Source organism: Pongo abelii, chromosome 3, assembly GCF_028885655.2.
Source record: "Pongo abelii isolate AG06213 chromosome 3, NHGRI_mPonAbe1-v2.0_pri, whole genome shotgun sequence".
NCBI classification, from domain to species: Eukaryota; Metazoa; Chordata; class Mammalia; order Primates; family Hominidae; genus Pongo; species Pongo abelii.
In genome coordinates this window covers 187,785,317-187,808,982 of record NC_071988.2, presented here as the reverse complement: position 1 = coordinate 187,808,982, position 23,666 = coordinate 187,785,317, and the positions used below count along the sequence as shown (strand labels likewise).

The 23,666-nt window shown below is 37.0% G+C and overlaps 2 long non-coding RNA genes across 2 annotated transcripts in view; one reads left to right on the top strand and one right to left on the bottom strand.

The window, feature by feature from the left end:
- The window catches only part of LOC134761359 (uncharacterized), an 84,371-nt gene that overhangs the window by 8,663 nt on the left and 52,042 nt on the right, over positions 1–23,666 (bottom strand). Inside the window, exon 4 of the long non-coding RNA XR_010139885.1 lies at positions 20,904–20,989. This is a non-coding gene — a long non-coding RNA (uncharacterized LOC134761359). The remainder of the gene's footprint in view (positions 1–20,903; positions 20,990–23,666) is intronic.
- LOC103890537 (uncharacterized) lies at positions 10,997–23,416 on the top strand. Its single transcript, XR_654860.3, has 4 exons — positions 10,997–11,049; positions 15,380–15,744; positions 19,187–19,417; positions 22,511–23,416. It is a non-coding gene; the product is annotated as an uncharacterized LOC103890537 (long non-coding RNA).

The following is a 23,666-nucleotide window of genomic DNA, read 5'->3' as shown; positions in this document are numbered from 1 at the left end:
TTGAATCCACTCTGAGCATTCCTTTCGATGAGATGCTTATTCTCCTCAAGACTTACCGCCTCTACTGTGTCTAGGCCTATACTGCTAAAGCAATCTAAGTAACAGGGCCAAGTGAAAAATCCAATGTAAGAAGAAATAAGTTATACTCCAAAAGAATTGCTGTATTTTTCTAAATTATATTGACATGAACCTAGGGGAGATATGTGATTATAGCATATGTATAATAATATCATGTTAGACCAAGGAGGATGGAATGTGACATTGTATCACATAAAATTTCTCAACATAGGTATACTTCTTTCAGATTTAATATGATAGGTTGAGCAGACTAAAATTGTTCTAACAATTGTTTAATTTATTGGATTCAATGGTGGCCTTCTTGCAGGAAGGTTGGATGAGAATTTTCCTGGCCTGGCGTCAAAAATGGCTTAGGGATGTAGGAATGTTAGAGTGGACTTTACTTGTGAAATTTGCACACCCACCACCCCTCTCTATTTGTTTAGAGGGCTCAGAAGACATCCCTTTTTCTAGGACATGTGCCAGTATCTTTGTAAAGCTCAATGGCAGTCATCCTCTGAAGGGTAAAGATGGCAAGAGCAGATGCTATTATTGAAAAAGGATCCCTAATTTCAATGTGTATCATGGGATCGCAGAGTAGTGAAGTCAAGAAGCAATACTCACTTCAAGAAGTAAGAGTTATGTAATTTCTGTGAAGATAGCTAGGAAGAATTAGAAATCAGAATTGACCTGCAGAGACCTTTGTCTATGCTCACTTAATTCCTTAGGAATGAAATGACTTAGGAGGAAAATAGATAAGCAGATTTCTAAAGTGTTACTTAATCAGCATAATAGGAGAACTCTATGTTTGATGGGCAGAAATCTGACTTAAGTATTCACAATTTCTCATCTACTTCCCGAACCTAAAGGCATTCACAGACTTGGAGATCTTTGATCAAAAGGAAGACTGGGTCCTTTTGAGAAAGTACTCTTCAACACAGCCACAACTGAATACTGTAAAAGTTTTCTAGATCTTCCTGAGACATGCCTGCCTGCATTTGATAGGTGACTGTACACTAGACCAAATCAATGCTTCTAGGGACTCAAAAATCATTTTGGATCACTGCTCAAAAAGTGGGTACCTATGGAATCAAGTAAAAATCCATATCACAGTGGTCAATTGAAGGGTAAAATGTAGTGGAAAAAGGAAAGCTACGTATGTCTTCTTTCTTGCTTATGTATACATGCAGCATATTGCAAAATAGCAATCTTTGCAGTGCCTCCCTTCAAGAGGTGTAATCTCTTTTTCAATGTCTTGAATTTGGATGCCTTTGTGATTTGCTTTAGCCAGTAGAATATAAGTGACATCTTGTGAGTTCTAAGCTTGCTTCTCAAGAGATTTTGTAGCCTCCTTCTCTCTCTCTTGCAACCCTGCAACTTCCATGGAGAAAAGCCTGTGCTCACCATCTAGAGAAGAAAAAACCACGTGGAATAGAGACAAGCTGTTACAGCCAAGGCCCCAAATATGTGAGAGAATCCAAAGACCAGTGCAGTCAGCCCAGCAGCTGACCATGGACTCACCAGTGAGTCTATGTGAAACCATAGGAATCACGGATTTTTTTCATCCTTTATTTCATCCCTATTACTTCATGTAAGGATTGTTGGTGTGATTGCAACTGAGTAAGAGGATTCATCACCACTCCCAGACGGGGCATAATAAATGTTAGGACTTTGAGTCTCTTATATACGGAAGAAAGTACAAATGACTTCATTTATATAAAAAAGAGTTGGATCCTGCTAGGTGGAAGCATGAAGTTGTGGAAGTTAAAATACATGGAGAGGAGTGATTAGGAGTGCTGAGAAACCAAAGAAGGTGACTCTGTGATGCTGGGAGGACTCTGAAAATTACATTTTCCAGTTACCCTTGCCAGCAGGCTTCCTTTTAGGTTCCATCTGCAGGATGCATAGAGAGAAGAGCAGAAGGAACTTCCTTCCTGTTTTTCCTGTCTTTGATGGCATTGCTAGATCCAGCCTCCCATGAGTTGTGGCATTTCCAGCACAGTGCTGCGGCACACTCTCGGAGGAATCAGCAGCTCTGGGGCAGTGGCTATTTTCCTAGAAGTATAGAACCAGCTCTGCAGAGCCCCTCTTCTAAGCTCCTAGATTCTGGTAACCCCACCCCTTCCCTTTCGTTTCAACAACCAGCAGTATCAGCTGTTGCCTGAGTTTTTAAATCTCTGTGTTACCCTTTTTCTCTTTCAGGCACCCAACATCTATGGAAAACACCTCTTAGACTGAGATATCCAGTGTGGCTCCTATTTTCCCGGCTAGACTCTAACTGATACGAAGTCATGGAGGGTTTTGGGGTCTCAAAAGATTTGTCTTGCATTCTGATAGCATCACCCTGGCTGTTGTGTTGGAATTGACTGAGGGACCGACCAGCTAGGAGGCTATTTCAATCAAAATAGATGGGGGTAAAGAAGTGGTTACATTCTGTATATATTTTGAAGGTATTAATGATGGGATTTGTAGACATTCAGATGTGAGTTTCAAGGAAAGAGTAAAAAGTATGAACTCTTATCTAAGAGAGTAGGAGACTGATTAGAAGACTCTAGTGTTCATGCTGGGAAACAATTAAGATCAGTGATTATGAATTTAAAAGTTAGACCAACTAGCAGCTGAGTGTGCATAGCTCTACAGTGGTTTTGTTAAGGTAATGCTAGCTGCTGTGACAGATAAATCCTGAAATCTTAGTAACCTAATACAACAGAAATTTCTATTCTAGTAACATAAAGCCTAATAGGTAATGGGACATAGTGAGGATGAACTCCTAGATTATACAACTGAGTCTTTCAGTGATCTTGGCCAATAGAAACTCAACATGTGTTTTTCAAGTTTGTCCTGGGAATTGATGATACCCAGTTGGAAAATTGAGGATGGGAGAAAATGCAAGATTTCAATAAATTTTTTTTATGCCAGTCCTAGAAGTAGTATGCATCATTTCTACTCACATTGTCTTGGCTAAAATTAAATGTCACGGCTGCACCTTAGGTGAACAGAAGCCAGGAAACATCGTTTAGCCTTGTACCAAAAAGGAAAGGAAAATAGGTTTGGTGAACTGTTTTAGCCAATCTCTGTGAAAAGGAGAGATAATCTGTGTTGATGCAAGCAGAGACTAGGCAAATAATTTAAAAAGGTTGTTGCTTTGCAAAAAGTACCACAAAAGTGAGAGAAAGGCAAAGGGGTCCAGAGCAGGTTCAAAGAATAATTAGAAGGACTGGCCATGAATTTAAGCTGGGTAAGGAGAAAGAAGAGGACATGAGGAGAGAAAAGAGTTATTAGGATTGATGTGCTGGGGCACCAGATTGGTGAAATAATTATTAGAGTTCCATTCTAGTAAGCATTGGCAGGCAAAGCAGGAGGTGTTAGTTGGAGAATGCGATGCTTGAAATTGAAAATTTGGAGGAACTTCAGGGCTGCCATTGACAAAGATGACAGTATGACCCTGAATGTTAGCATCTGGGATAGGGTACAAGAAAGATCACTGGGAGACAGACTGCCAAGGAATTTAGAGTCCAACATATCGACAGATAATCTACACAGATATCACATGTTGAAAAGAGTGATAGTGTTTCAGGTGCTGAAATCTTTGAGGAATGAGGAAATGTGAAAATAACAACAGTGAATGACTTAGAAAGCTGTTAGTGGGTAAAACAGCAAGACTTGGTGGTTGGTTATTGGCAGTGAAGATGAAGGAAGTGACAAGAGTCAATCCCAGTTTTCTCACTTACATGAATGGGTGGATAGTCTAGCCATTTGTAGGAGAGGAGCACTCTAGGATGTCCATCTTTAGGAGAGGAATGATGAGTTTATTTTTGGATGTATGGATTTTAAAATTTCTCTGTCTCAAATATCCAAATGGAGATTTTGAGAAGATTCTTTGAAATCTAAAGGTCTCGGACTCAGAGAAAAAAACAGCAGTGGGATATATATATTTGAGGTTATTGGAAAATAAATAGTATATAAAACCAAGTATTGGTAATATTGTCTAGGGTGCTAATAGGAAGCAGGGCTGGACCTTAAGACATATAGAAAGAAAGAAGTCACAAAGAGAACACTCTTATCTGTCCAACCTACCATATTAAATCTGGAATAAGTGCACCTGCGTTGATTAATTTGGCCTGATCCAATGTTGTGTGTTACGCTCCTTGGTTTAACACCCTACTAATTTATTCCCATGTAGCTCCCCTAGGTTTATGCCAATATAATTTAGAATAATATTGCTATCTTTGGAGTATAACCTGTTTCTTCCTAGCTTGGATTATTCACTTGTCTCTCTTGAAATGGACTCAGATTTCTCTAGCTATAGGTCTAGACACAATAAGGGTGATAGGAATAGGCCTTAAAGAAAATAAGCAGCCCCCTGAAAGAATGCTTAAAGTAGATTCACAATTTTCACTTTTATGCATGCGTACCTAAATATTTCTATCTCTTCATAATCAATGCCCTAATTTTCCACTTACGAAACTTGGAAAGTCTGTGAATACCTCTTACACGGTGATTCTATACTAACGCAGATACTTAAATGTTGAGTTTAATTTTTAGCCATATCTACCCTGGTACATACAAACAAAAATAAATTCATATGTACAAAAGCAAGAGATTTTTTAGGATCACGGAGAGGCTTTCCATTTGAGTTGACATTGTTAAACTCCTGAGCATATCGTTTTCCTTTTGTATGGTCTCCAGTGCAGTCATAAATAGTCATTCTACCAAAACAAACAGAGTGTGAAGTTTGGGAAACTAAGAATAGAGTTATTCAAGAGGGAAGGAGTGTGTCAATAAAATTAAAGTGACATTATTGAGAATGTAGTAGGTATCAGGCTATGTTCAAAGAAATTCACAAATATTTATTGCATTCTTATGTCAGTCATAGGAAAAGATACTATTATTACAGGTATTTCTCTTTTACATGGAAGAAAATAGAGGGACAAAGAAATTTTAATTAATTGCTTGAGATCCCAGCTAGTACTTGGCAGATCCAGCAAGCATCCCCGTCCATCTGACTCCAGAGTCCAGTTTTAACTACTACTTTATATTAACTTCTAACCCAAAGGGATCAGCACTACTCAGAGAAAACCAGGTCAAGGAATAGAAAACTGCTTTTTGGATTGAGTGGCAGGGAGGTCATTGTTGATGGTAGTAAGAGATTTGTCAGTGGAGCATGTAAGTACATAGTACTTAAGTTCATAAGGCAGACTAGAGTCTGATGAGGAGAGAATGCGGAGTTAAAAAGAGGACAGATGTACTTTGGATACTCAAGAAATTTGACTGTCACAGTCAAGAAACAGAAGATGATAGGGGTAAAATTGGGTTCAAGGAAAGTTGCATTTTTATTGTTTTGTTTTAAAAATGAAAAGAAGTTTTTAAATGTTCACAGAAAGGAGCCATTTGAGAAAGAAGGGGATGAATTACACAGGAGAGAAAAGAGACAATTGACTTTGCATGCTCCCTGGGAGGGTGGGAGGGAATTGAATTTAGGGCAGTTGTGAAAGGACTGATCTTAAACAGGAGAGGGGACAATGTTTCTCCTCTTTGAACAAGAGAATAACAGGATGAGTGCAAATGCTATCCAACTAAGGGAATTAAGAGTATATCCATATGATACCTTCTATTTCTCTCTTTTAGAAAGTGAATTCATCTGGGTCTGAAAAATGGTGGGTCTGGCATGGTGTAAATTGAGGGTGAGAAAAAGTTGAGAAAAGTGTGAATAATTGAGGCTAGTGAGTGAGAAATATACTGGGCTATGCAGGCACTGCTAATGACCTAGACGATAATGATAAATTTATAGTGTTACTTTGTCCTGCTATTATTTCTTTAAGTGTCATTCTAAAATACAGAAAATTGATTGCTTTAGTGTTTAGTTTTGCTAAATAAAGGCAATGAAAAGGCAGAGGAAATTGGAGTTCAGAGGAAAGAAAAGAGTAATTGAAAAAATGGACTGTGGAATCCAAGCTGAAGAGGAGGGCAGTAAAGATAAGAAGCATTATGGTTATGGTTACGGTTATGGTTATGGTTATGGTTATGGTCATGGTTATGGTCATGGTTATCGTAATGGTTATAATCATGGTTACGGTTATGGTTATGGTCATGGCCATGTACGTTTATTGCAGCGCTATTTACAATAGCAAAGACTTGGAACCAAACCAAATGCCCATCAATGATAGGCTGGATAAAGAAAATGTGGCACATAGATTATATTAATACTATTTTTTTTTAAAAAGGAGGTCACTGAAACTTTGGATATTGGCTGGATTGAACAGGAATTAAAAGCCTGAGAATTCAGGAATGTAGTCCTACCAGTAGTCTCTTTGAAGGAGGTGGGAGTGAAGGACTGGAATGGTAGACAGCTTTTGGCTGACCCAACTTAAGATGATTTGATTTAGTCACAGAAGTTGCAGAGCAGAGCACAAGGCTTTGAGTAGCGTAATGGCCCTGTCTCTGTGGGCCAGCCTGTTTATTATTTGTCTAAATGTTTATTACTTTGGCTACAGTCTGTTATTACATGTATTGTTCTGTGCTGTATTTGTGTATTTATATATCTCCCCTACTAGACTCTGGGTTCCCAAAGCCAAAGCCTGGGTATCATTTTTTTAACCTTGGCTCTTGTGTTAGTGCTTGCCCAATAAATATTTGGTCTAATGACTTTAAACACACTATTTCTATTCCATTGCACTGTCTACTATTTAACATAGCTTATCAATGCCGTGCATTGCTTTGTTGGTTCATGATTTCTTCCAAAAAAATGTTAACGTCTAGATATATAGAAAAGTTGGATACAAACAGGAGGAAGAATGTGGAAGAATTACTTACTGTGTACGGATCAGTGATAAGAGAGAGAGGAAACCAATTAGCATTCTTTTCATTATCAGTTGTTTTCAATTGTGTTATGATGACCTGGATAGAATTTCCCATAAGAACTAAGTAGTAAAAAAACAAATAAATAAGAGAAGAAAAAGTTGGTTGCTTTATTGCATTTGATACTTAAGTAATCAATCTGAAAGAATGATTTCAAGAATAAACAGCTTAATGGATTCTGGTTGATTGTTTACAGTTAATGTTTTTGCAATAAAACACCTTCTTTCCTCATTTGCCTCATCAGATAATATAGCCAAGCTTTCATAAAATGAGTCCAACTTCATTCGCTATGTCAAAATTGAATCAGAGCTTCAATTTTTGAGCATCACTGGTTACAGTTTACATCTTTCCTATTGAATGCATTTTTTTCTCCTGTAATTTTTTTCTTCTATAATTCTGAGCTTTCTTTACACTAGTTGGATTGTGATTCCTGACCATGGGTTTTATAAGGGATGTTGTAAGTCAGTTGGTCATGTGTAGTTTCATCAAACACTATCAAACATATCTCTTGCCAAATTCCAGTGGTGGAAATTTGTAATAGTTTTATAGGTAGAAATGAATAACATTTTCATAAGATGAAGTTTAAGCCAATCTCTAATACAGTTATATACTTCTCTTTTTAACCATAGATTTGTCTGTTAAAGTTTATTAACACTAAAATAAACTCACTATAATTACCACTTATCAAGTGCCTACTCTGTATTTAATGCTTGACAGTATCTTATGAAATCTTAAAAACAATTCTAAAAAGTTTTATTTACAGATCTCAATTATAGTTGGCAAAACTTAGGTTCAGAACAGCTGAATTATTTGCAGTCATAGGTTTTTAAGAGAGAACTTAGAATCTGAGACTAACCCCCATCTTCATGCTCTTTGTACTGTATCACATTACCTCCATTTTATACCATGTCTATCAGAGTTTCCTTAGGACATGGAGACAGATGTCCATACACACACCTGTGCCTATAAGCATGGCCAGGACATAGAAGTTATCAGGCCTGGTTGAATGAGAACTAAGCAATGATTCAAGTGAAAAAATGTAATATTTAAGACTAAAATTTAGTCTTCAGTTCCATGTTAAACTTTTTGATTTTTCATTTTAATGGGAAAACTGTATTTTGTATAAAGAGATCCATCATTTCATATAGTTTTGTGTTATGGGTATACATTTTAAAATGAAAATAAAAGTAAAAGGATGTTTCATTCAAGTCAAAGAAATGTTACTTTATCCTCATTGTAAGTCCACTGAAACCAAAAACTCTGTCTTCGTCTGGGATTAAATTTCCCCGCTCAAAGAATAATGCCATGAATTTAGTATGAGCCAAGATTCCTATGCTTGACAACAGTTCCAGTTCATCACAACCATGTATATAACCTTGGAACATGGCAAGCATGTTCTCTATTGAACCATTTTAATAATCAATGATAAATTGATTGTTTAAAACAGGTCCACATTTCCTTACTTGCAATTCCCAAATCCAAACTGAAGATTTTGGTAACTGTGGTATTAGAACTTATTTGGCTAAAAAACATGCTCTGAACTGACATGAGGCTATAAATAGTCTTAATTTAACTTTGTATGAATTTTCATGTGTTTCACAACAAAAGTATTAATATATTAATTAAGGGTTGCTACAGATGGGGTATAATACATGCACCACATTATTATTCTAAAATCCAAATAATTCTGAATACCAGAGCATATCTAGCCCCAAGAATTTTGGGAAATGAATTTTGGAATATCTCTCTTTCATTTTCTGCTGTGTTGCAATTAAAGAAAAGCTACCATGAGTGAATTTTCAGTATGATTCACTTTGAAAAGATTGTGATAGTTCACTGAATAGATATATTTCAATTAGTTTGAAATAATAGTATATATTCCATAGTTAATCTATTACTGTAAAAATAAGTAGCCTTCCAGGGAAGGGGGACATTCACCCTTTGTAGAGGTAAATACAATCTTTTCTCTTGTACACTGTGCAGTCATAAGAGTTGAATGATCAGGATACAGCACACCCCCATCACACCAAAAGCTTCTTGAAGCCTTTTTGCAGATAATCCCCTTTCCACCCTCAACATGGGAACGATTTCTGCCACTATGGAATGGAACCGTGCACTGTGGATTTCTTGCAGTCTGGCTTCTTACACTCAGTACAATTTGGAGATTCATTCATCCTGTTGCACGTATAGTAGTAATTTTTTTTATTGTTGAGTAGTACTTCGTTATGTGGTATTTCACAATTTATCATTTACCTAAGAGCATTTCAGCTGTTTCCAGGTCAAGTAAGTTTGCTATAAGCATTCATGTATAAATATTTTTGTGAGTATATGTTTTCATATTTTCTTGGGTAAATACCTAGAAGTGAGCTACTGGGTCCATTTTTAAAAGTACATATTTAACTATAAGAAATTGCCTAACCTGTTTTCCAAAGTGGCTTACTATTTTACACCACAGTAATAGTGTATGAGAGTCCTATTTGCTATATGTATTCAATACAGATGATGCTGTCAAGTTTTTACAAGTTTAGCTAGTCTAGCAGATATGTAGTAGTATCTTATGGTGGTTTTAATTTGCATTTCCCTGATGACTAATGAAGTTCAGCATCTGTTTCTAATCTTATTAGCTATTTGTATGTCTTTTTGTGAGGTATTTGCTCAAATATTTTTCTCTTTTTTTGCCTTTTTATTGTTGAATTATGAGATTTCTTTCTATATTCTAAATTCAACGCCTTTATCAAATATATGTATTGTGAATTATTTTTTCTGTGACTTGACTTTTCATTTTCTTAGTAGTGCCTTTTGTAGAGCCAAACTTTTTACTTTTAATTAAGTCCAACTAAAAAAAATTTTTTATATGGTTTGTGCTTTTATTGTCCTAAGAAATCTTGGCTTATTCTAATGCATCAAAGATTTTCTTCCATTATAATTGTTTAAAAATGAAACCTACTCTCTCATAAAATATTGAGCTTTTTTTGTTTCTTTCTTTATTGAGAGACAAGTTAGGCCAAGTAAATGTTAAATTCCTTCTTAACTAGCATTTTAAAAATTAGTTCCTGAGATTTTCTATTAGAAAGCTATACTGCTATTTTTCTAAATTTTATGGTTTCTCTGAGGTTGATATTCCTAGTTCTCAATGAACATACACTATACTAGAAAAAAAAAGTGGAAGTATAGTTAAGGGGCAAATGTGTTAAGTGCCTACAAACCAATATAGCCTTATTTCCAAAGCTGTTCTGGGCATGGGAAGATTACTCCTGATTGGGCAAGAAAGGCTTTATGACAAAGGCAGCCCTCAAGCTGGGCTATGAATGATGGTAGAGTTTTGATAGACAAGAATGAAGAGAAGGCATACCACATAGCATGTCACAAACAGGAGAAAAGAGGCAAATTTAAAAAAAAATAGTGTGTCAGGCAATAGTGGGCTGTGCCATTTGGCTGGAGATCACTTCCATTTTAGGTGGCTAATGAGACCTAACCCTAGGAAAAGATCTGGAGGAAGGGTGGAAGGAGAGTTTGTATTGTATTAAGTGCTGACTAGATTTTTTTTCTGATACGGCCACCCATTGATGATTTCAAGTAGGAAAAGAGTAGAGTCAAAGAGGTGCTCTGGAAAGGTTATTCATGAAGCCTTGATCAAAGCAGTTCAAGGGGCAAAGATATTAGCTCAAGAGACTCCAATTAGACTCCGCTGGATGGCACCAGACTTCACTGTTAAGTATTGAATTTCTCCTTTTCTTTTATTTTATGTGTGCATGTCTTATCTCTCCTTCACGATTGTGAGTCCTTTTTTAATTTTTATTTATTTTTATTTTTATTTTCATGTTTTTTTTGAGACAGAGTCTCGCCCTGCCGCGCAGGCTGGAGTGCAGTGGCACGATCTCAGCTCACTGCAAGCTCCGCCTTCTTGGTTCATGCCATTCTCATGCGTGAGCCTCCCGAGTAGCTGGGACTACAGGCGCCCACTACCACACCCAGCTAACTTTTTTTGTATTTTTAGTAGAGACAGGGTTTCACCGTGTTAGCCAGGATGGTCTCGATCTCCTGACCTCGTGATCTGCCCGCCTTGGCCTCCCAAAGTGCTGGGATTACAGGCGTGAGCCACCGCGCCCAGCTGATTGTGAGTCTTTTATAAAAGTAGGTGTTGGGTCTTATTCCTCTTCTCATAGTCTCCAGCCTCTAGTGTAAACCACACAGCAATGTTGATTGGTACACGTGCCATCCAAAGCGAATGTATGAGGAGGCAGAGGGAGAGAGCAGAAATTGCAAGTTCCAGGGACTTTAATTAATCCAAGGCTCATGATTAGAATTGGCTTTGAGAACATACAACATGTTCTATCAGATTCTGATTGATTAGAGACCAGTTTTATTTTTGACTCTGTGGATGTAGGCAAGTCGCACTGGCCCCAAGTTCTCTCAAGTTCACTTTCATTGGCTCTAAAATCAGAAGTTTAAATGAAATAATTCTAAGGTCCTTCTCATTTTGAATTGCTATACCTTGTTACAGGATCAATATATTATTTTTCTTACATATCTTTTAATGTGAGATTGTTTATGTGGGAGTTTTAAAAACGGTCATTTTAAAAGTGCTCCTAAGGCCAGGCTGTAATCCCAGCATTTTGGGAGACCTAGACCTGAGGATCACCTGAGGTCAGGAATTTGAGACCAGCCAGACCAACATGGTGAAACCCTGTCTAGTAAAAATACAAAAAAATTAGCTGGGCATGGTGGCGCATGTCTGTAATCCCAGCTACTCAGGAGGCTGAGGCAGGAGAATTGCTTGAACCCAGGATGGGGAGGTTGCAGTTAGCTGAGATCGTGCCACTGCACTCCAGCCTGGAGAACAAGAGCGAACTTCTGCCTCAAAAAATAAATTAATTAAAATTAAAATTAAATTTTAAAAAAGTGCTCCTAAAAAATGTTATCCCAAGATTAGCATTTAGAATGAACAACATAAGTCATGAAATTTAGAATTTATAGGGTACTGATTCTGTCTTTGGTGGTGCAGCCCTCAGCTTTTGACTCCTGTAAGTGTTTCTCAGGCTCAATTATATGTTTGCTTCCATGATGTTACTTACTGATGTAATATAATATGGTGATACTGTGACATGGTTTCAAAGTCTTTATTTTTCTTTTCCTTTAAGTGCTTAAATCCATGCATCTTGCTTGTGGGTTTAGAAGACAGGGCTTATCACCTATTACTTTTCCTCTGCAATCTCTTACCCACAGATATGAAGGAAGGAAGGGAAAAAGGGAAAGAAGAAGGAAAGAAGATAGACCACTGGCTCATAGGGTGTTTTGGGGTTAGAAGGAGAAATGACAAAAGAGAAGAAAACCTGAATGGGCCCTATGAAAATTAAAAGTGAACTGTGATTTCATTCACTGTCCTCAGTTTGGTTAATAAAATTAGTTTTCTAGAAATTTACATTTCATTTATGATACACATATATAGTGAGATAATTGAAATATATCTCATTTGCAAGTTTCTGAATACCATTTCCCAAGGAATTATATTGAAATGTATTAATTTAATGAAAAATTGATAATACATTATATAAAATAACAGGCAAACTAGTTGCTTAATGACTTTAAAAATTAACTTTATCTTAAACTTGAAAAAATCCTAAACTTTCAATATTTCAAGTAGTTTACTTTGCATTTTAGGTAGCAATAGATATAAGAGGTTCTTCAGAAAAAATTTTCATGTAAGCAAAAATGTGCCCCAAAAAGGCTGTGAAACTCAATTGATATTGCTGTCTGCTAAGAGAGTAAATGAAATTATCATTTCATAAAGCCCAGAGAAAATCTGATGGTCTCAGGTAAAATGAGTGATTTTCGCAAAGGAAAAGTACTTCACAGAAGCCGGAAACTGGGATACCAAAGAGAGGAAACCGGTACTAGAATATTTCACTTAATGACTGCATGACAAGTCCATCAGAGGTCATTATTTATAGGTCATTTTCCTGTCAATTGTAGGAATCCTGGCCTTAATCATTTGTGTCAACACACACTTCCGTATAAAAACTTCCAACATGATACAGATAATTCTGAGAAACACGATATGCGTTCTGACAATTTTGTGCTTTCCTTTTGACTCTGAATTTGCCAAGATATTTCCTGTTAACTCCTTGGCATGAGTATTTTTAAGCGTCTGATATTGATGCCAGCACTGGGTGTCATGCTGGGAAAATCCAGTTTTCGTAAGGAAAATTACAAAGCATTGTGGTCAGCATTAAATTTAAAGGGACAATGTTACTTTTAAAAACATTTCTACAGTTAGATATTTCATTATTTAACATAGGTTTTCTCCTTACTTTTTTTTTCTCTTTGGTAGGATGCCTTTTCCCACTCTGCAGTTATTTTATGAATGCAAGTGATAAAATTATTGGACTGTTATGTGCCATGCACTTTCACTATAGGAAGAATAGAGATTTCTCTTTCTCAGTGCAGAAAAAAAATTCTGTATGATCAAAATAGTTAATATTCTAAAAAGTAAATGCATTCTCAGAAATTATTAGCTGTTATCAATATCAAAAATACTCTTTAGCTGGTAATAAAGGAAATCCCTTTTCGAGGCATTGGTTTGCTCTACCTCAAAGTTACCTACTTTCAGACAAAACTTAGTCTATAAAGAATGCACAAAATTTAATTTTTTAAAATTACAACCACTTGAATTAAAACTCCAACGGGGTAGTAACCTTTACCAATGAAGCTTTTGATTTTCATTTTTGATATATATAAGGAAGAAATTAAGAACTCTTTCTGGGCCGGGCGCGGTGGCTCATGCCAGTAATCCCAGCACTTTGGGAGGCCAAGGTGGGCGGATCACGAGGTCAGGAGATTGAGACCATTTTGGCTAACACGAAGAAACCCTTTCTCTACTAAAAATACAAAAAATTAGCCGGGCGTGGTGGTGGGTGCCTGTAGTCCCAGCTACTCGGGAGGCTGATGCAGGAGAATGGCATGAACCCAGGAAGCAGAGCTTGCAGTGAGCCAAGATCATGCCATTGCACTACAGCCTGGGCGACAGAGTGAGACTCTGTCTCAAAAAAAAAAAAAAGAACTCTTTCTGGCCCCTGTTCTATCTGAACAGGGACATTGAGGGATAGGAGTGGTGGTAGCTAAAGTTAGTAACTCAGATAAATTTACAATTCCAGGATGAATTAGATTGAAACTCTCAGATCAAAATAATATTTTCTGAAGGAGATATTGATAACATTGTAAGTGATTATGTTGCTTAAAAGATTTTAGGGTTCAGATTAACATAATAGTTTACAGATAAAATAAGACATAAGTACATTATAGAAAAGAGCCAGCTACAAATCAAGACAGTTAAAATCCAGGCGGGAGAATCCCCACTTGGATGAGGCAAAAGAAAAAAATAGGGAGCAAAGATGTGAAAGAACAAGGGAAGAAATAGTTTCATAATTTAATTTGTTGACTTCTGAAGGCCAAAATGGAAAAAAGCCCTGAGAGGTCAACCAACAAAATAAAACATTAATCTCGTTACAATATAACTTAACTATTTCTAAAGGCTCTCTCATTAACATTCTAGAAAAAATAATTTTTAAATAAAACAATCAATGAAGATTTATCAAATAATTGGGAGATAAAAATTGGACACAGGATACAAGTGTGTAGTTTTTAATAGAGCCAAACAATTATTTTTTGATCAGCAGTACCAAATGCTTATCATTTTATCTGCATGGTAAAAATTATACAATATTTGGCAAAGGATCTTAAAATTATAGATATTCAGCAAAAGATCCTAAAATCCCAGAATAAGAATTCAAATTTATTAAACACATATTGAGCATAAACTAAATCATTATCCCTGTGCTAAGTGTGAATTACATAAATGATTAAGGCATGATCCTAATCATAGAGGAATCAATGATGTAGTTAAGGAACTAAATAAATGTAATACAATAGGAAACTGTCATAATGATAGTGAAGAGGAAAAATAAAGTATAAGAAGAATTTCCCGGGAAACGTAGACAAGTCTCAGTGCCTCTAAGTCAGCGTTTCTCAATCTTAAATCTCATGATCTGATTTCATTTCATTTGAAACAAAGCCATGCCTTACTCAAACTACACATATAATCCTTGAGATTTTTTCTATTCTTTCATTAGAATTATGCCTTTTGCTCAGAGTCACTACACTAGATTTAGACTAGATTTGAGTAGATACATTAAAAAATTTAAGATATAAAGTGTGCTTAAGCTTAAACTAAACTTACATGCTGAAGAGGGTCTGTACTCCCTTGTATCATTTTGCCTCAAAACCACAGTCTGAAGAGCTTTTCTTATGCCCAAATGTAGAGAGTGAGCTTCAGGAAAATATTTAACTAGTGTCTTCACCTGAAATTGTGATCAAGGTAATGTAGGTGTATTCATTTTCTATTGCTGTTGTAATAAATCATCACAATCCTAGTGGCTTTAACAACACAAATTCATTCTCCTACCAGCTCTGGAGATAAGAAGGCCAAAATGAGTCCTATGGAGTATTTGCACAGCCAGTTTCTTCTGGAAGCTTCAAGAGAAAGTCTGTTCCTTGCCTTTTCTAGCTTCTAGAGGCAGCTGACACTCCCTGGCTTATGGCCACATAACTCTGACCTGTGTCTGTTGTCACATCACTGGCTCTTCTGACCTCCTACCAGGACCCTTGTGATTACATAGGGCCTGCTTGGATAACCCAGGCTAGCTTCTCCACCTTAAGGTTGTTAATCACATCTGCAGAGTGCCTGTTGCCATATAAGTTAACATATTCACAGGTTCTAGGAAGAAGGACATGGACATCTTCCAGGAAGCATTGTTCTGTCTACCACAGTAGGTGAATGCATGTTGTCCCGAGTAGGCTATCTTGAGATAAAATTTAACCAGATACTTCTGTGTCTCAGAGAGGATTTTACCATTGAGCGAGGGAGGGAGGAAGCAGACAAGCCATGCTGTGATTTGGTCCAGGTAACTTCAGTTCTCTTAAAGATAGTACCTCATTTTTCTTTAAAGAGATGGCTCACTATGCCTGCCCAAAGATCCCTAACCAAGGGCCCTGCAAGCTAATTTCCAAATTTATTTGTCTAATTATCTCTATTTCTGAATGTTCCTAAGAGATGTCATTTAACATCTAAATTGTAATTTTGTAAGAAGTCAAGCTTGACTTCTTACAAAACAAAAATAAAAGAGTTTTCAGGTTGGCTAGCTGAACATTTCATCAAATCCTTTTGTTTTTTAAAAAAATATAAATCAATAAGTTCTCCTCCATAAAATGGCAGGACAGTGTCTATAATTACCTAAAAGGTTACCTTGAAAATATTAGGCTTGAATACTTGTGCACCTTACTGTAACAATAGACAAGGGTTTACTTTCCGAAGTGTTTTTGTTTGTACCATTGAGAAAGAGAACAATGACGTCAGTATCCACAAAGAAAAGTCATCCAGTAGGCTCTGAATTATATATTAATGGCTGACTTCAATTTAGAAAGTCACAATTATGTGTTTCGAATAAAAGGAAACGTTCAAAAGAACTCATTTAAACTTGTTAATAATAAGAACAAAACTTAAGTTCTGCCTTTCTTGGTATTATCAGAATTTAGATTAACCTCCCCAGAGGAAGTGGTGGAAACAGGTAGGATAAATGTTCCCAAAGAAAGAATGACTCATTTGGAAGTTTGTAACTAAAATCTGGCTCAGGCATATTAAATACTCTTACCAAAGTAAGCTGGAGAGTGGAAGTTTTTTCAGGGTAATATACTATATACCCTAGTCATGTAATAACCATCGTTTTAAAAAATATGATAAATATACAGATTTTTCATTCATAATATTCTTAAGAGTGGTCTCTAGTTTGGGCTTGTTCTTTAAAAGGAAAAGCAAGCAAATCCACTGCAAATGATGGCAACAAATTCACTGAAGGCACTCATTGGTCAATCTTTAATAAATATTATATATGCATCATTCATTAATTCAATAAATAATTACTGAGGAATTAGCACATGGCAGGCATTATTCTTGGTGCTAGAGATATAAAGATAAACATGTAGCTTACACTGAATGAGGGATTCTCACAGTAATACCTAAATAATATGTAATACCTAAATCACATGTTAATAACAAAATAACAATCTCATTAGAAATTGTTACATGTACAATGAAAAAAAATAAAGCCAACTAATCAGTTAGGTTGTAGATGACATAGGGTATTTTAGATATAGTGTCTAGAAAGACCCCTCTGAGGAAGTGACATCTGGGCAGAGACATAAAGGAAGTGACACCACCAGCTGTGTGAAGATCAGAAGAAAGTGCATCCCAGGCACAGAAGGGTAGAGCAAGCTCCTGATATGAAAGGAGTTTGGCATACTCATGACAGAGTGAAGCCAATATGGCTGGCCCACGTGAGCAGGAGGGAGAGCTACTAGGAGATGAGGTCTGTGGAGCAGCCTGGCGCCATGAAGTTCAAGTTGATTTTAACGGCAATGGAAAACCATTGGGGCTGTTTTTAGCGGAAAAATAACATGATCTGACTTCTGTTGCTGACAGTTCCCTCTAGCTGTGATGTGGTGGATAATGGCAGGCCTATGAGACAAGACACTGTTTCAGGTGAAAGATGTTAGTGACTTGGAATAGCAGGTGGCATTGGAGCCTGAGGAGGGATTGAAGTTCTGAGACCAGTTCCTCCATGATTCTGATGGAGCTCTTTTCCTGAGAAAAACTGATAAAAGGAAAAGGATGGGACAAACTATAGCCCACATTACGGGTCTCAAGGCCACCACCAATACTCATTGTCTTCTTCAGTTCTTCCAGGCACTGCTCACCCTCAACTCTCACTTCTCCTTTTCTGGGCAGTCTACCTGGTGGCATGACCTAGACTTTCTTTTTTTTTTATTTTTTTTTTTTTATGAGATGGAGTCTCGCTCTGTTGCCCAGGCTGGAGTGCAGTGGCACGATCTCAGCTCACTGCAAGCTCCGCCTCCTGGGTTCACACCATTCTCCTGCCTCAGCCTCCCAAGTAGCTGGAACTATAGGCTCTCCCCACCACGCCCGGCTAATTTTTAGTATTTTTAGTAGAGACGGGGTTTCACCGTGTTAGCCAGGATGGTCTTGATCTCCTGACCTCGCGATCCTCCCGCCTTGGCCTCCCAAAGTGCTGGGATTACAGGCGTGAGCCACTGCGCCCGGCTGGCATGACCTAGACTTTCATCCCTGAGTTATGTGAACCTCTTGTCCTCATGTTCTTCTCAGGTGGCAGCACACATCCATTTGCCATCAAAATTGGGCAAGGGATGCCCAAATGGATCACCTGCTTGCCAAGCACATTCCTCCCTGCCCCTGTTGTATGTCATCATCACCTGTGCCTCCCTCTGATGATCATGGTCAGTTATGTCTGCCATGATGGTAACTCTTCATCTTGCCTGCTGGCACCTTGGCCTGAGGATTCTGAAGTGTGTAGGTAGCAGTGTAGCTTTAGGTTCAGTGGGATGCATACTGGGCCACCTGCTAGAAACACTCTCTTTTTGGGAACCAAGACATTTAAATGCACAGAACCCCAGAGATTTGGGGAAGGGAAGCAAAATTTCTCCAAGAGGACAAAAGAATGACGGTTCTCAAGCCCATTCATTCTATCCACTAGGGGCACAACATCATAAAGCTATCAATTTAGAGAGTACACAGCATCCTAAATGATTAGGTGGGTCAACCCTGCAACTTCTGGGGGTGTGGTATGGGACACTCACCCTTGATTCCATGGACCTCTACCCACTGCCTCATTTCTTTCGCTATAAAGTGAGTGTCCTTGATATTATAACAGGAATAAGTGGAGAAAGAGGCACTGGGGCATCAATGATAGGTATCAGGGGGTTTCTAAGATCCGGACTACCTGCAGCTTATTTGTGTGTCCCAGCCTTATGTGTGTCTGATTCTGGATGTACCACTCCACAGCCTTGTGACACCTGAGAGCTGTCAGTCAGCAGCACTTCCAGTAATTAGGAAAACTAGTCCCTCATTCAAACAGGGGAACTGGGAACAGCACATCATTCCCTACATGTTCTAAAGATTTTAGATGCTAAGTAGATGTTTCCTCATTGTTTCTGGTCCAAGGATTAATAAAATTATCCTCTTTCAGAGTAGGAAACTGAGATGCAAAAGAAAGCATCCCCTTTTATGGAATTGTCTAACACATCTCTGCATTTTCACAAATGAAGCCACAGAACCCTACGGAATAATGAATCTCTTTTCCATCTGACAACTACTCACTCTAAATCCTTTCTCCATATTCAGTTCTTTCAACTGTATGTTTCCCAGACCATTCATCCTTCCCTGCACAAAGTCAAGTTCATCAACATTCCTACTAAAATGTGATGTTGTTTATCATGAATATATATAAAGCAAAGACTCTGTAATCCTGTACTTTGCATCTGGTATTTCAAAATGAAGTCTAAAAGTGTACAATTTCTACTCCTATGCAAGTTTCTTCTTCTTAGATTTGACCTCCTATTCTGGACTATGAAGGTATGTAAAATTCTGTTTTTGTGATCCAACCCATTATTTAGCTGAATGGACTACTAAGAGCACTGTGCTAGTGTGAGAAATGCTTCTAGTCTTGACTTTTACCATTTATTAGCTCCTGTACAAGAGGAGCTGTATAATATTGTTCAATCACTGGAAATATATTAGGATTATGGAATTAAAGTCTTTAGCAAACTTAAGTGTCATGCTAATTTTAGTTTATGCATACCAAATGTTAGCAACTATCAACAATGCACTTCAGTTTTATTGAGTGACCTCCAATGATACAAGAACATAGAAGTGGTCCAAGAACATTCAGACCACCCACATGTAGGAATGAAGGAAAGGAATTGCATGTCAAGATCCATTTTGAGCCTCCACGGATGAACCTCACAACTCACTGGTCAGCCTTGAAGTATGTTTTGGGAGACGTCACTTAGCATCCACTTCAATCTATTCATTTGCATGTTTTGAATCTGCTTGACTTGTCATGGAGTCCACATGTTTTATTTCATTCAAAATGATATCATAAGACTCTCCTTGCTTCCTTCCACTTCTCTAAGTGGAAAGGGTTGTTCTTAGTTCATGTATGTATCTGAGAGGCAACTGGAATAGTTGAAGAGAAAGAGAAGACCTAACCAGGGCACCCTAGGAATCTACTGACATCTATAACACCACTGTGTGCTCCCTGCCTGTCCGTCTTAGTAGATCCGATGAATGCCCTAAATTCTGAATATTTACTATCTCAACCACTATCTGTAAAAAATTATGGTAATGACTTACACAATAGACATTATTCCATAAATGTTTTAATGATGCCAGATATCTGAACAGATTGTACAACAGCAGATTTCTGCTGTAGTCAATCAACTTATCTATCTCCCTACATGTATCTATGCCATCATTTCTCCGTAAATCACAGTCTAGTCCCATGTTACTTCCTAAATGACCATTGCCTCAAGATAAGCCTTGGTTAGAATGCTTTTTATTGTTGGTCTTGGAGGTATATAGGTGAACCACTTATCCTGAGCCTACAGATTCATTTAATGACATTCGCTCGTTCTATAGATTTAAATAGGCTTGGAAATCTCAGGAAAATTGGCGGCCTCTATAAGCTAAGGTGGATTTTACTGTCCAGAGAACACATCTAAATATGGCAAGGGCTAGACTGTGTGTGTGTGTGTGTATGTGTGTGTGTATGTTTTGCACATGTGTGTACAGAGAAAGATATACATAAAATATTTCATACATATATAAAATATTTCAAAGTCCAGACTATTTTGTTTAGACTTCCTTATTTCAGAAGAGGAAATTGATACAAAGGAAAGCAAAAGAAGACAGATTTTTCTTGGCCCCTTCACCGCTGATGATAAAATTCCATAAGGAAGGAGGGTGTCAAGGGTTCCCACTGCCCTCTTTTGCTTCCTTGCTCTTCCCTTGAAATAAATCTCAACATACCACCGTGATCTTTGCAATTAAATTACTTTACCCGAAGCAGATGTTCGCTAGGAGCATTTTCCTTCTGCAGCATGGAGAGTCATAGTTTCTCTGCTCATTTGTCTTGTTAACTCATATCTGAGAGAACACATGGAAGTGGCATGGTCAGAAAGAAATCGGATACACAGAGAGAAAGTTTAATTTTTGCTTGTAATACTATACTAAATTATTAAACTGAAAGTCATATAAAATAGCTAAAAGACTAAAAAAGACATAAATCAGCCACCACCTATGTATTTTATTTTATTACTTTTTTTTGTTCTAGTATTTTTCCCAGTTTGAATAATGAAACAAAATTAATTGGTTTCACTTTTAAAGCAATGTTATTATAGACATGTATTTAACGTTCTGAAAAAATATTTTATATATCAAAATATGTATTTTTAAGGCAGCTCTTAATTTAATCCAGGCAGTGAAATCTACTTTCCTGTACAGCTTAATGGTTTTAGTCCACTTTAACTTTCATTAAAATTCTCAGAAATCTTTCTATTAGGTTTTAAAAATGTTTTTCTTTTTAGATTTTAAGGAGCCAAATTGTGACCTAAAATATAATAATATTTTTAGTTAAATATCAGTTAGTTTAGCATGAGAGTTATATAGAAAAACTAATAATATACATAACCTTAACATATTTTCAAGTTTGGGGTATCTGAAATTAATATACTTTGCTCTTAATATTTTGAGAGAAATGTTGTTTGAATATGTAGATTCAAAAATATGCCTCAGTCATTTAGTTTTATGTAGAAATTTAAACTAAAGGCAATACATAATAAAAATATTAAAAATTTTAAGAACTTACATAAATTAAGACCATCTTACATTCCTATGCAACTTCCATTAATTGAAGAGAGAGCAGCCTGTATTTTGATTCAAACACCACTGAAAGTTTTATGAGTCCCTTGGACTTACTAATGGTGAAAATAGCTTTATTTTTCCTTTGAATCACTTCCAAGTTACTGTTAACTAATATATATATTTTAAAGTTATTGATTTTTATGACAAAGACTTTCTCCATCTGGAAAATAAACTATACATTACTGTCATATTCAAGGACAAATGTACAGGATTTGAGTTTCACAAAGCAATAACACATGGGATTTTCAGAGGGCTTTGGCACAGGGGTTGGAAGAGAAGAGGAAGGAGTTTACCTAACTGTGGGAACAATGTGCAAGGTCACACATGATCCGCTTTAAGATGGACTCCTGTGTACAAACCAATTTTTAATACTACTCTATGCACGTGATGCACTAGAAGAAAAAGAACCAACTGTCTAATGCCCCGTGAGTGAGAGGAACCTCAACACACCTCAGAGAGAGGTTGGAACCGAATAGTCTATTCTTTGGAGAGCTTACTCTATAATTCTTTTCCTTACTTATTGACAAAAGTTTATTTGCTTTTTTTAAAATGTATCTAACATACCTCAGAGAGGAGTTGGAATCGAATAGTCTATTCTTTGGAGAGGTTATTCTATAATCCTTTCCCTTACTTATTGACAAAAGTTTATTTGCTTTTTTTTAAATGTATCTAACATTAGCCATCAAGTGATTTTTCCTTAGAAGTTTAAGGTTTTCATCAAAATACATATGTTTTTCTGGACAGATGGAGACTCCATAGAGAGAAATTGAAGTAACTGAGAAAACAACACATTGCCAATTGCTGTGTTCTAAGCTAGACTCTCATTTAAGGCTGTATATGCATACTGGATAGTGGGATTTGAATGTGTGTCGTTCAAAAGTGGAATGTTCTGCAGTGATACCTGTATTTTTACTACTACAGAAGATGTTGAATGGTATAATGCACACAGTGCTGGAATAGAGAGCAGGAGTCCCAGGGAGGAGTTTTAGCTTTGCCATTACCTAGATGTATAATCTTGTAAAAGTGATTGGACCTTTGCAGGCCTCAGTTCCCTCATTTATAAAATGAAGAACACAGACTAGATTATTTCTAATGTCTTTCCCAACTCCAAGAATTAAGGCCCCCTCATTCCACTGTGATTCTTTTTCTTAATTAATTAATTTATTTTTATTTTATTATAAGTACCAGGATACATGTGCAGAATATGCAGGTTTGTTACATAGGTATACATGCACCATGGTGGTTTTCTGCACCTATCAACCCATCATCTAGGTTTTAAACCCCGCATGCATTAGATATTTGTCCTAATATTCTCTCTCTCCTGGCCCCTCACCCACCGACAGGCCCTGGTGTGTGATGTTCTACTCCCTGTCTCCATGTGTTCTCATTGTTCAACTCCTACTTATGAGTGAGAACATGTGGTGTTTGGTTTTCTGTTCCTGTGTTAGTTTGCTGAGCTTCCAGCTTCAGCCACGTCCCTGCAAAAGACATGATCCCATTCTTTTTTCTGGCTGCATAGTATTCCATGGTGTATAAGTGCCACATTTTCTTTATCTAGTCGATCATTGATGGGCATTAGGGTTGGTTCTAAGTGTTTGCTATTGTGAATAGTGCTGCAATAAACATACGTGTGCATGTGTCTTTATAGTAGAATGATTTATAATCCTTTGAGTATATACCCAGTAATGGGATTGCTGGGTCAAATTGTATTTCTGGTTCTAGATCCTTGAGGAAAGCCAAAATTGACAAATGGGATCCAAATGAACTAAAGAGCTTCTGCATAGCAAAAGAAACTAGCATCAGGGTAAACAGGCAACTTACAGAATGGGAGAAAATTTTTGCAATCTTATCCACCTGACAAAGGGCTAATATCCAGAATCTACAATAAACTTAAAAAAAA